Consider the following 11,205-nt stretch of genomic DNA (forward strand, 5'->3'; position numbering starts at 1 on the left):
GTCTGCCTAGTTTCATCAAATATTTAGTCTTCATACCCCTTGCTATGATTCCAATGACCAAAGAACCTCATAACTATAATTTGTCTTCCAAGAAGAGGTCTGCCTCTAGGACAAAAATGTTATCATTTACCATGTGAATAAATAGCTTAGTCCTGACTTGTACGATAAGACATAGCTTCAACTCCCCCCAAAAAGCCTTTATGTGGACATATATAGAAAATTCCTAGGACCCATATTATAGAGGCAATAAAGGACTAGTTGCCTTTGTGTTGTGGCATAAATTTCAAGGCCTTGAATAAAGTCTTGAGGCCCAGGTGACAGGGTTTCTGATTGGAGAGTTGTATATATAACTTATATATACATGGTTATATAAGTTGTTTTCTTGGTTGCTAACATGGCTGAGGATGGAGAGACTTCAGTTTTGCACTCCTCCAAAGTGACAAATATCTCACTCCACATGAGCTACTGAGATCACCAAACATGAACTATAGGCAATGAAGACTACTACTTCAAGTGGCAGAGATAGCTAGTTGTTGACCAAAATAGTACTTTCTTTGCATGAAGTACATTTTCGCTGGCAAGAAGTTTTCCTGCAAGGACTATTTCTTAGCCACCCCTTCCCGACCCCCACAGTTAGATGTAATCATGTGACTAGCTACCATCAAATGAAATTCAAGCATAAGTGACGTGTGTCACTTCCAGGTCAAAGCTTTTCAGAAAGTTTTTCAGCATTCTCAACTCCCTGTTCCTCCTCAGTCACATGGACTCAGTGACTATAAGGTCCTAGAAAACAATAGAATCACAAGATGGAGAAAGCCTGGAACTGAAAACCACTACACAGAGGTACTGTTTTATGAATGAAAAATAAATATGTATTGTGTTTGAGCTTTTATAAATTGAAATATTTATTTGTTATAGCCATAGCATTACTCTAACATACCATGAATATATCCTCTGTACTGCTTTGTAGTATCTGAGAATAAACTACTAAAAGCATCCCTGAACTGAGAGCTATGCTGTCATTCTCGCATATCCTCAAATCCAGATGAAATTCATTGATCTTATCAGCAAACGTGAGAAGTATATCCTCATTATAGTTGATCAGTGGCTTGGCATTCTAGTTTTTGCATAAATTGCTATGAGCTTGCTCAACGTAGGTCTTAAAGAGATGATCTACTCTTGGATGACTGACAGATTCAAATCTTTGATGCTGGAAAACTGCAGGACTCCATCCTAGACTATGAGAAATTCTTCAACTGCAAATGTTATCTCTCATTTCCCTCTTACACATACCTGGAAGGTACTTTTTTTTTTTTTTTTTCTATTTCATTCATAAGTTCCTGACTTTAAAGACAAAGGGATAGCCCAGCAGTCAAAAAGCACAAACTATTATGGCCAACCAAAGGTGGGCAAATAATAAGAAAAACACACGGAAATATACAGTGTACCCCTCGCTACTCAAAAGTGTTTTCTGAAGACCAGAGGCATCAACAACATAGAGAAGTTTGTTAGAGGTTGGCCGGGCACGGTGACTCACGTCTGTAATCCCAGCACTTTGAGAGGCAGAGGCAGGTGGATCACAAGGTCAGGAGATCGAGACTATCCTGGCTAACACAGGTGAAACCCCATCTCTACTAAATATACAAAAAAAAAAAAAATTAGCCAGGCATGGTGGTGGGCACCTGTAGTCCCAGCTATTTGGGAAGCTGAGGAAGGAGAATGGTGTGAACCCAAGAGGCAGAGCTTGCAGTAAGTGGAGATCGCATCACTGCACTCCAGCCTGGGTGACAGAGCGAGACTCATCTCAAAAAAATAAAACAAAAAAAATAAGTTTCTTAGAGGCAAAAGTTCAGTCCCCCACCCAGACTTCTAAAAGACGATGGGCAGGTTAACAAGATCCCCAGGTGATCTACGTGCTCATTAAAGCCTGAGAAGCACAGGTTTCCCCTTCCAACCCTTTTCCCACACTTCTACCCCTTTTCCAAGGTGAAGGGTTTTATAGGTGTGTGCAGTCAACTTAGAGCTGCTTTTGTTACCTAAGAAGCCGTTAATGGAGGAGAGAAATCAGTCAAAAAAACCTGACATCACCTGTCTGGCGAAGGAGCCTAAAAATGGATTCAAAAAGATGAATTCCCCAAAACAGGCTTAAAGTCCTCCTCTCCAATCTAACCTAAAGCTCCAAAAAGCCTCTGAAGTTTGCAATAGGCACTTCCTTTTTCCCTTGCACTCTCTTTCCTCCTAATAGGTTGACCCAGTAAGTGAGACCACTCCATGAAAGCCCAGCCTTCAACCAAGTGGGCCAGCTGAGCTCACCTTCCTTTTCCTACCAGAGGCACTTATGTCCCCTGTGTAAGCACATGTGGAAATTTGCATTAAAATCTGAAAATCGAAAAAGATTCATACATTTCAGAATAAAATAAATGTTCTTTTATTTGTATTCACCAAGATTAATATAAATAAGTTCAGGACATTTTACACAGTTAGAGGTTCCTCTAATCCCTGTATTATCACCTTCTGCTATGGAGTTCCAAGACTGTAAAGTGAAGGTGTGAGGAAGCAGCTACATTTACACCTATAAGAGGAACATCTATAACAACAAGCAGATTGTTTTAACTAGGAGCCACTTCCCAATATCACTTCATGGTTTTCTTTCTTCCTTTCTCTCTCCTTCCTTTCTCCCTTCTTCCGTCCTTTATGACTTAAAAATATAATCTCAGGCATTTATAAAAATGAACACATTCCAGATAATTAAGATGACCAAAGATCTATTTATTGCTTTTAAAATTCCAGATCTTTTAGGAAATTTAGTTTACACCTGATCCAAATCCATAGCTTGGAATTCTTTCAAACTCATTCTGCTCTGGGAGTCCCTGATTTCCAAAAGAATGAATAGGCAAAAGTTATAATCTCCAAGATTTTGTCATCATCAAAATGAAATAGGCATCGGTGTCAACAGAAGCACTGACACCTGCATAATAATTCAAAAAGTCTTCTTTTGAAACCTGAAGAAAAGAAAAAGGCAAGAAAAGAAAGAAGGAAATGGTGTCAAAATATGTGAGTCATGGTAGAGCATTTTACATTCTCCAAGATATCTTCTATTGAGTGTCATTTGCCACTGTCAATTAAGCAGGTTCGAGTTAGGCAAGGAGAGCCTGGCTTGCCTGTCCCTGCTGGATGGCTCACTGAGATGGGACATGTGCAAGGGTAGCCAAAGATTCACCTGCTCACTGGCCACATACAGTTCCCTCATGGCCATCACTTTGTACATTAAGATAAGATTTCTAGATCTCTACTGTACTATCCAATATGGTAGCCACTAGCCGCATGTGGCTATTTAAATTTACACTGATTAAAATATACATATTTACAAATATATATTTTATAATATATGTTTTATGAATATATTCATAATATAGATTATAAAATATATTTTATATTAATATTAACATGCTAATTAATATATTAATTAAATTATTTATTTAATGATTATCAAATTAATAATTATTTATTAAATTTAAATATTAATATATGTTATAATCTATATTATGAACATATTTATAGTTTATGAACATATTCATATTTTATATTTTATGAATACATTCATAAAATGAATATGAATATGAATGTATTCATAAAGTATAATGAAAAATTCAGTTTCTCAGTTGCACTAGCCATATGTGGCTAGTGGCTGTCATATTGGAGAGTACACATATAGAACAATTCCACCATTTTAGAAAGTTCTGTGGGACAGCAGTGCTCTAGAATGGACATTGTATAACCACTCTCATGACTATTAATAGCATTCTAGGGTGTAGAAATTTACAGCATAAATGAACAGATAAAAAGTGCTTTAGTGAAAAGCAGTCTACACAAAACACACAGGTAGGAATAGAACTAGAGAATGAGTACTTCCCAGAATCCTTGTGCACCCAGAAGTGCATGATGCCTGACATTCAGTGGCAGCGTACAGAGGTACTAGCCCTATATGAGGTACTGGAAGGTCAACTCTACCCACTTCTCAATTTGGCCAGGATGCATGTTAATATTTTATGGTTGGACTTGTGCTTCCTATGCTGGGCAATGAAGTTAAGAGTAAAGATGCAAAGAGTAGGAATCAGCCTCTAAATTCCATCTCTCTCTCCTCCCTCTTAACCTCCCCAATTCCTTAATGCCAGCATATATAGTCATACTATTCCCACAGTCCTAGAAGCACCATTCAAAGACTGGACATTCTGGAAACTTGCTCGGTCTGCTACATGAAAGTAGTTTATCCCTGCAAGAAAGTAATATTAACATCAAGTGTTCAAACTTTCATTCTTGGCTGTCAAAATAATAGTTTTATGAGTAATTATGTTTTGCTCTTTTAAGAACATGAGTGAGTACAATGTGAACAGGGCTGCATGATTTTCAAAGAAGAAATGTTATTACCTTTAACTGAACTATTACACAAATAACGTTTTTAAATGATCCAAAAACACTGTCAAGGAAGTATAATACTTTTAAAGAAGCATGATATGTTACGTGTTTGCTAATAAGAAGAAATATTTTTTGGAAACACTTCAAAACTGAAATACAGAGCTAGATGTGTTTTGGGGGTTTTTGTTGTTGCTGTTTTGAGACGGAGTTTCGCTCTTGTTGCCTAGGCTGAAGTGCAATGGCGCGATCTTGGCTCACTGCAGTCTGTGCCTCCTGGGTTCAGTCCTGCCTCTCAGCCTCCCAAGTAGCTGGGATTACAGGGATGCACCAACACATCCAGGTAATTTTGTATTTTTAGTAGAGACGGGGATTCACCATGTTGATCAGGCTGGTCTTGAACTCCTGACCTCAAGTGATCCACCCACCTGGGCCTCCCAAAGTGGGGGGATTATATGCACGAGCCACTGCAGGCAGCCAGATGTACTCTTTTGTTACAATAGTTGCTAATGCTTCAAACCTTAAATTGAAGAGATGATATTAAATTAGAACCAAGTTAATGGCAAAGTGCAGTCTGATAATGTAAAAAAAAATGACAAAGCTGGTATTACAAATCAAATCATATCTAACTTTGTAACTCAAGAACTGCTCAATTTTTCATCCCTAGAAATGATATTTCAGCTCTTGCTATTAAGCCAAGTTCTTGCTTTCAATGCATGTATAGCTCACCACTAGAAACACCTATAGCTTTTCAAATAAAACATATAAAAATTTACACCATAAATATCATGAAAATTTTTCCTTATAAAGCAGAATGTTGTTTTCAGCTTCAATATCTATTCAATTTCTATTTAAAAATATTATCAAGATAGGATTTACATAATAGAAACATTTCACTATCTAGAAAACTGCTTGAGCTATAGTTGTCCAATAAACTGTTGCCAATTAACAATTAACCTAGGACTATTTTAAAAGATATGTGAAAACATTTTATGACTAGCATACTAATTATATTTATATGCAAATAGATAGCTCCAAGTACTTGTAAAACATATATGAATATATACAAATATATTTATATGAGTGTAGATATGTTTTACAGGTACTTGGCCTATGTAGGCACAGCCCTTATAGTCTTTGCATTGCTGACTTGCTTAACAACCTCCATTCTCTCTTTTTTCTGGTACAGATAAAATAAGAGTAAACTTCCACTCAAACTCTGTCTAAATGACCTCAATTAGTAGAGGCTGAATTCATAGTGATTTGCTAAACACACTTAGCCACTTCAATAATAAACTTAAATAAATGGATTTTGAGTAATATTGCTAAATGAGATTTTAAGCATAACTAAGTATGACATTTGTGGAAGGGTACATTATTTCCCAGTTCCCTTGGAAACAAAAGGAGTGAGCCATTTAGTAAGGTCATGGCTAACACTTGATAATAACCTCCGATTGTGTAGCACTTTATCCCATCAACAGGAAGTACTCTGAGACTCACTGTAACTGGAAGGAGCAAGTCCCTCCTGCATTTGTCATTTTCTCTCAATTCCAGGTCCTCATCCTGTTCTAAGTCTCTCTAGGGTTGCGGATTGTCATTAGTTCCACATGTCACCTACGTGTTCCAGGACTTCAGCAACTCAAACCTTTCAAGCTTAAGATCAAGATATTCCCAAGTCAACAGCAGGCTCTGAATGCCAAGTTTTCAGGTCAGAAAAGAAAAAGTTACTCAAGTCTTTGAGTACAGGATAATAAACTACTATATATTCAGTTCTTTCTTCAAATTTAAAGTTCTTGAGCTCTGAGTCACAAGGTCCCTGGTACATTTATTACAGGGTCTGGAGCAGAACAAAATTGGAAATGAGTAACAGTTATATGGTGGCATAATGTAAAGCTGGATGTGATCCTTGGAGTTTTTGAGCTGAGTGTCACACTTCTAGTGTCGGGAGATGGAGCTGGAAGCCCGTGGTGCTCACAGGGGCTTTCGTGAAACTCACATGGCATCAACAATGTTCAGTGGCTGCTAGGATTTTTGAAATACCCAAGAGAAACAATAAATAAATTCCATTAGGAAGAATCAAAAGAAGAATCTAATACAAAATTTTTTTAAAAGGCCATTATGTGTTGAGATTTTTTTCCCCTGATGAACTCTACCTTTCTGGTCATTGCAAGGTCCGTATTAAAGCCTTGTTTACTGGTTGACTGCTCATATTTTCAGTGAGTTTCACTCCTGAAGAGGTTCTTCCATTATACTTTGCTCAGGGGAAAAGATATGGCTTTGGCGAGGCAGGTGTGAGAATTAAACAAGAAGGTCATGCTATTCTCAGAGAGGAAGAGCTGTTTCACCACAACCTCTCACCACACCAGCTGAAATGGCAAAAAGAATTCTTCTCACACAGTAATGTTCTCAGAACCCCATCAATCATTTGTTTATGTTTCTTTCAACAGATCTCACCCATCATCTGTTTTAGAATATATAATTTTAGGGGTTAACTAGGTGAGTTTAATCTTTTCAGAATAAAAGAACCAGTTACTTCTATCAAAGTTACATAGTTTTCATATAAATGACTTGGAGGAGTAAAATCATGCTGAGAAACATTGGCTTTCAAAAGGATCAGTTACACGAAACTCAACAACATTATATGGCGATCTGTCAGACCCCTGATGCCTTTGTTTTTTCTTTGAGTCATAAGCATTTCCAGGATTTAAAACTTTACTGCTTCATTCAACAGGATCTTAATTTAAAAGAACAATCAATAATCTCCAGGAAAGCAAGTTTGTTGACCAATTTGGAAAATTGGAAAATATGAGGTTCTTCATTTCTGTACTCAAAATAGATACGCATAGTCGGGAGTGGTGACTCGTGCCTGTAATCCAGCACTTTGGGAGGCTGAAGCGGGCAGATCACCTGAGGTCAGGGATTTGAGACCAGCCTGGCCAACATGGTGAAATCCTGTCTCCTAAAAATACAAAAAATTAACTGGGTGTAGCGGCAGGTGCCTGCAATCCCAGTTACTTGGAGGCTGAGACAGGAGAATCGTTTGAACCTGGTAGATGGAAGTTACAGTGAGCCAAGATGGCACCACTGCACTCCAGCCTGGGCAACACAGTGAGACTCCATATCAAAAAAATAATAAATAAAAACAATAACAAAATAGATATGCGTAAATCCAAAAAAGCTATACTACTCAGAGAAGGTTAATAGAATTGCAGGAAGCAGAAGTAGAAGGACCCCCACATACCATCTATGAATACATCTGGTAAATTCTCTCTCTCCATTTGATTAAACTTCAACATAGACTGCATCTGCAGGTAGTTTAGTGAGAGTGGAATTATTACCTACTTGTACTCTCATGGCTCAGTGAGACAATCTACTTTGGCCAAGAGAATTAAAGAGCCAAGACAATTATCTGCCTCCAAATATAGAGAGGGATTTTCCTTGCATTGTCTTGATAGGCTGTCTATGTTCATGAAATTGATCACGTCACTCCCCAACACAGTGCCATAGAAAGGGCTCCAACTGTACTGGCTTCAGAGGCTGAATGAGATTCTGGGAGGGGAATTTGGGTGCCTGTTCTTCTCTTCCCTCTCTACCCTCTTTGATCTCTTAACAACTGTGGGTTGTTAGTTTAGTTTGAAAGCCAGTGGTTTTGCTTGCAATTATTCTAGTTCACTGCTCTGTCCCCACAGCCTAGAAAAAAGCATGTATCTAAAAACTATTTATTGATGGGATGTATTTCCACCTGCAAGCCATGATGTATGCTAAGTCAATCTGCAGCCTACTTGGAGAACACCCAGCTCTGCCTTTGAAAAGCATGATTAGGTTATGAAATGTGACTCCATGCCTGCTGCCAAACCATACAGAACAAGTACATGGTCCTCCAAAGTGCCATCTGTGCCTGAGAAGATCCTATCACAGTTTACATCACTGTGAAAACCAGTCCCACAGACCACCAGAAAGAATTCTGCCTCAGTCTACACTTTAGCTTGCACAGCTTGTACATTCTGGGTTTCTCATTTGCACTGTGAATGGAATCCAGGTACGATGTGCACAGCAGCAGAGAGTCAGTCTCTGGCCATTGTTGCATGGGTTTGCCTTTGTTAGAGTTAGAAATCCAAATTCAGGCCGGGCGCGGTGGCTCAAGCCTGTAATCCCAGCACTTTGGGAGGCCGAGACGGGCGGATCACGAGGTCAGGAGATCGAGACCATCCTGGCTAACACGGTGAAACCCCGTCTCTACTAAAAAATACAAAAAACTATCCGGGCGAGGTGGTGGGCGCCTATAGTCCCAGCTACTCGGGAGGCTGAGGCAGGAGAATGGCGTAAACCTGGGAGGCGGAGCTTGCAGTGAGCTGAGATCCGGCCACTGCAGTCCAGCCCAGGAGGCAGAGCAAGACTCCGTCTCAAAAAAAAAAAAAAAAAGAAAAAAGAAATCCAAATTCAGTATTGTTATGGGTGGCTTGTTCTGACAAACTCTCATTCTCAGAATGTTTGCATACATCATTCTTGTCTCATAAAAAGTTGCTAATTTCATTCTCTTTTCTTTGGCTTGTTTAATTTTCCATCTGAGGACCAGATCCAACAGGTGAGGTTTTCCTGGGGGATGTTTTGACAATTTTTATTGTGTTTTATCTTCTGAACTAAGGGCTTATTTTTAAAATTGTAAACAGAGTAAGCTTTAAAATCTGTAAGTTAAATAACCAAAAATATGTCCAGAAGAGTGTTAGCAAATGATTTCTTTAAATGTCTCTTCTCTGTTCCTCCCACTTTTACTAGGAGTAGAGCTAACTAATGCACAATTCCTGACTGTGCCAGAAGCCATAGAGGAGAATGAGAATTGGAGTGCAGTGACCCTTGACCATTAGGTTATTAGCAGATTTTGTTTCCAGAGGGTGAAAGGGCCTTGGTGGAACCTTGCTCATGGGCCCAGAACCAAAAGCACTAGAAGAGAAGCAACTAAATGTGACCAAATACACTATGAGGTAGGGGTTATCTGAAATTGGATAACTGTGCCCTGTGCCCCCGTCAGACAGGAAGCAAAGTATCACCCGAGAAGGCTAAGCTGATAGCTGCAACCTAGTCCTTGCTCAGAATCACATGCTCATTCTATAGCCCCATTTAAGCTGAGGCATGAGTCATACCCAGAATCAAAGACAAGAATCTTTCTAGAGCAAAAGGCTTGAAATCCACCATCCCCAGGAAACAGGGGACCTCTCCTTAGCCACAGTCTGCAAGGTGCAGGCTGCAAAAATATATGGATTTTTTTCTATACATTTCTTCACCATTTCTTCTGCTTTTCTACATAATTCTACACATTTATTCATAACACTTGGTATCTTTGGCCCAACCAATCTCTCTATGAGCAGAGATAATAAATCCAATACAAAATCAGACTTGTGCAATTAAGAAAAAAAAAAAAAAACTAGTTTCTGGTAATACAGGGATGCACCCATCCTCAAGAAAAAGTTGAGCATCTCAGCAAGTTATTTAATAACTGCTATAATGCTTATGTAGCAGCACTGGTTTTCACATGTTTTAAATCAATATATATCCGAATCTCAACTTCCAAGCCTATGAAATAAAACCTAAACAGTGAATTGATACAAAATATGGCAAGTATGTTCAAACCCTGAATCCAGAGCCAATTAAATATATAAGATCTTAAAGAAGATTATTAACCCAGTCTATGTCTCCAAACTGGGGGATGAATACAGCTAAGGACAGAGGCAAAGGAGGTATTTCACCTAGCAGCAAGGTGGGTGGACATTGTCTCTAGCACCATAACCAGAGACCAGTCACTGTGCTTTTATCTCTGGCCTCAGATACGGAATACACAGAAGGAGAGCTGTAGTTTCCCTATCTATTTTCCAGCCTCTGGGCTGTCTTTGCTTCTAGTAGCCTTTCATGGGCAGAGTCCTACACGTTAAAGATATGAAGTCAAAGCTTAGTGCTGGGAGGAGGAGGCGTTAAGCCATGAAGTGTCAAGATGGAAAACCTGCTTTGGAATACTATTGTGATCCTAGTCCGTGTCACACCCAACCTCCTTTTGCTAGTGAGAATTTTTTTTTTTTTTTTTTTTTTTTTTTTTGAGACAGAGTCTCGCTCTAGGTTGGAGTGCATTGGCATGATCTCAGCTCACTGCAGCTTCTGCCTCCCAGGTTCAAGCAACTCTCATGTCTCAGCCTCTGGAGTAGCTGGGGTTACAGGCATGTGCCACCAAGCCCAGCTAATTTTTTTATTTTTAGTAGAGACAGTGTTTTCACCATGTTGCACAGGCTGGCCTCGAATTCCTGACCTCAGGTGATCTACTCGCCTCAGCCTCCCAAAGTTCTGGGATTGCAGCCATGAGCCACTGCACCCGGCCCTCGCTGGTGGGAATTTCAACATAATTGGTAGAAAGCAGAGAGAGAAGAGGTAAACATTCCACCAGGTGAAGACTTTCTAGGATAGCCTGCCCACACACAGGGCAAGATGTCCCACATAAAATCTGGGCGCCCAGCCCAGTTTCAAAGCTTTAGCCACAGGAGTACTGTGAACAGTCATGGATCTACTGCTCAAAGAAATGGCCTCCTCTCTCACACCAGTCTTTAAAATGACTATTTAAATAAATCATTTTAAATGTATTTGTCAAACTGTGGCTTCCCTAAACCCTAGGCAGTGAAACTCAAGATTTTCTTGTAGAAATTGAGGCTAACACGTGGTCTTCTTCTGGTCCCCAAATGACACTGAAACACTTAAAGACTTTCAATCAGTCATAAAAAGAGATAAATTGTCATCTCACCTAGAAACGGA

The sequence above is a fragment of the Rhinopithecus roxellana genome, chromosome 3 (assembly GCF_007565055.1).
Source record: "Rhinopithecus roxellana isolate Shanxi Qingling chromosome 3, ASM756505v1, whole genome shotgun sequence".
NCBI classification, from domain to species: Eukaryota; Metazoa; Chordata; class Mammalia; order Primates; family Cercopithecidae; genus Rhinopithecus; species Rhinopithecus roxellana.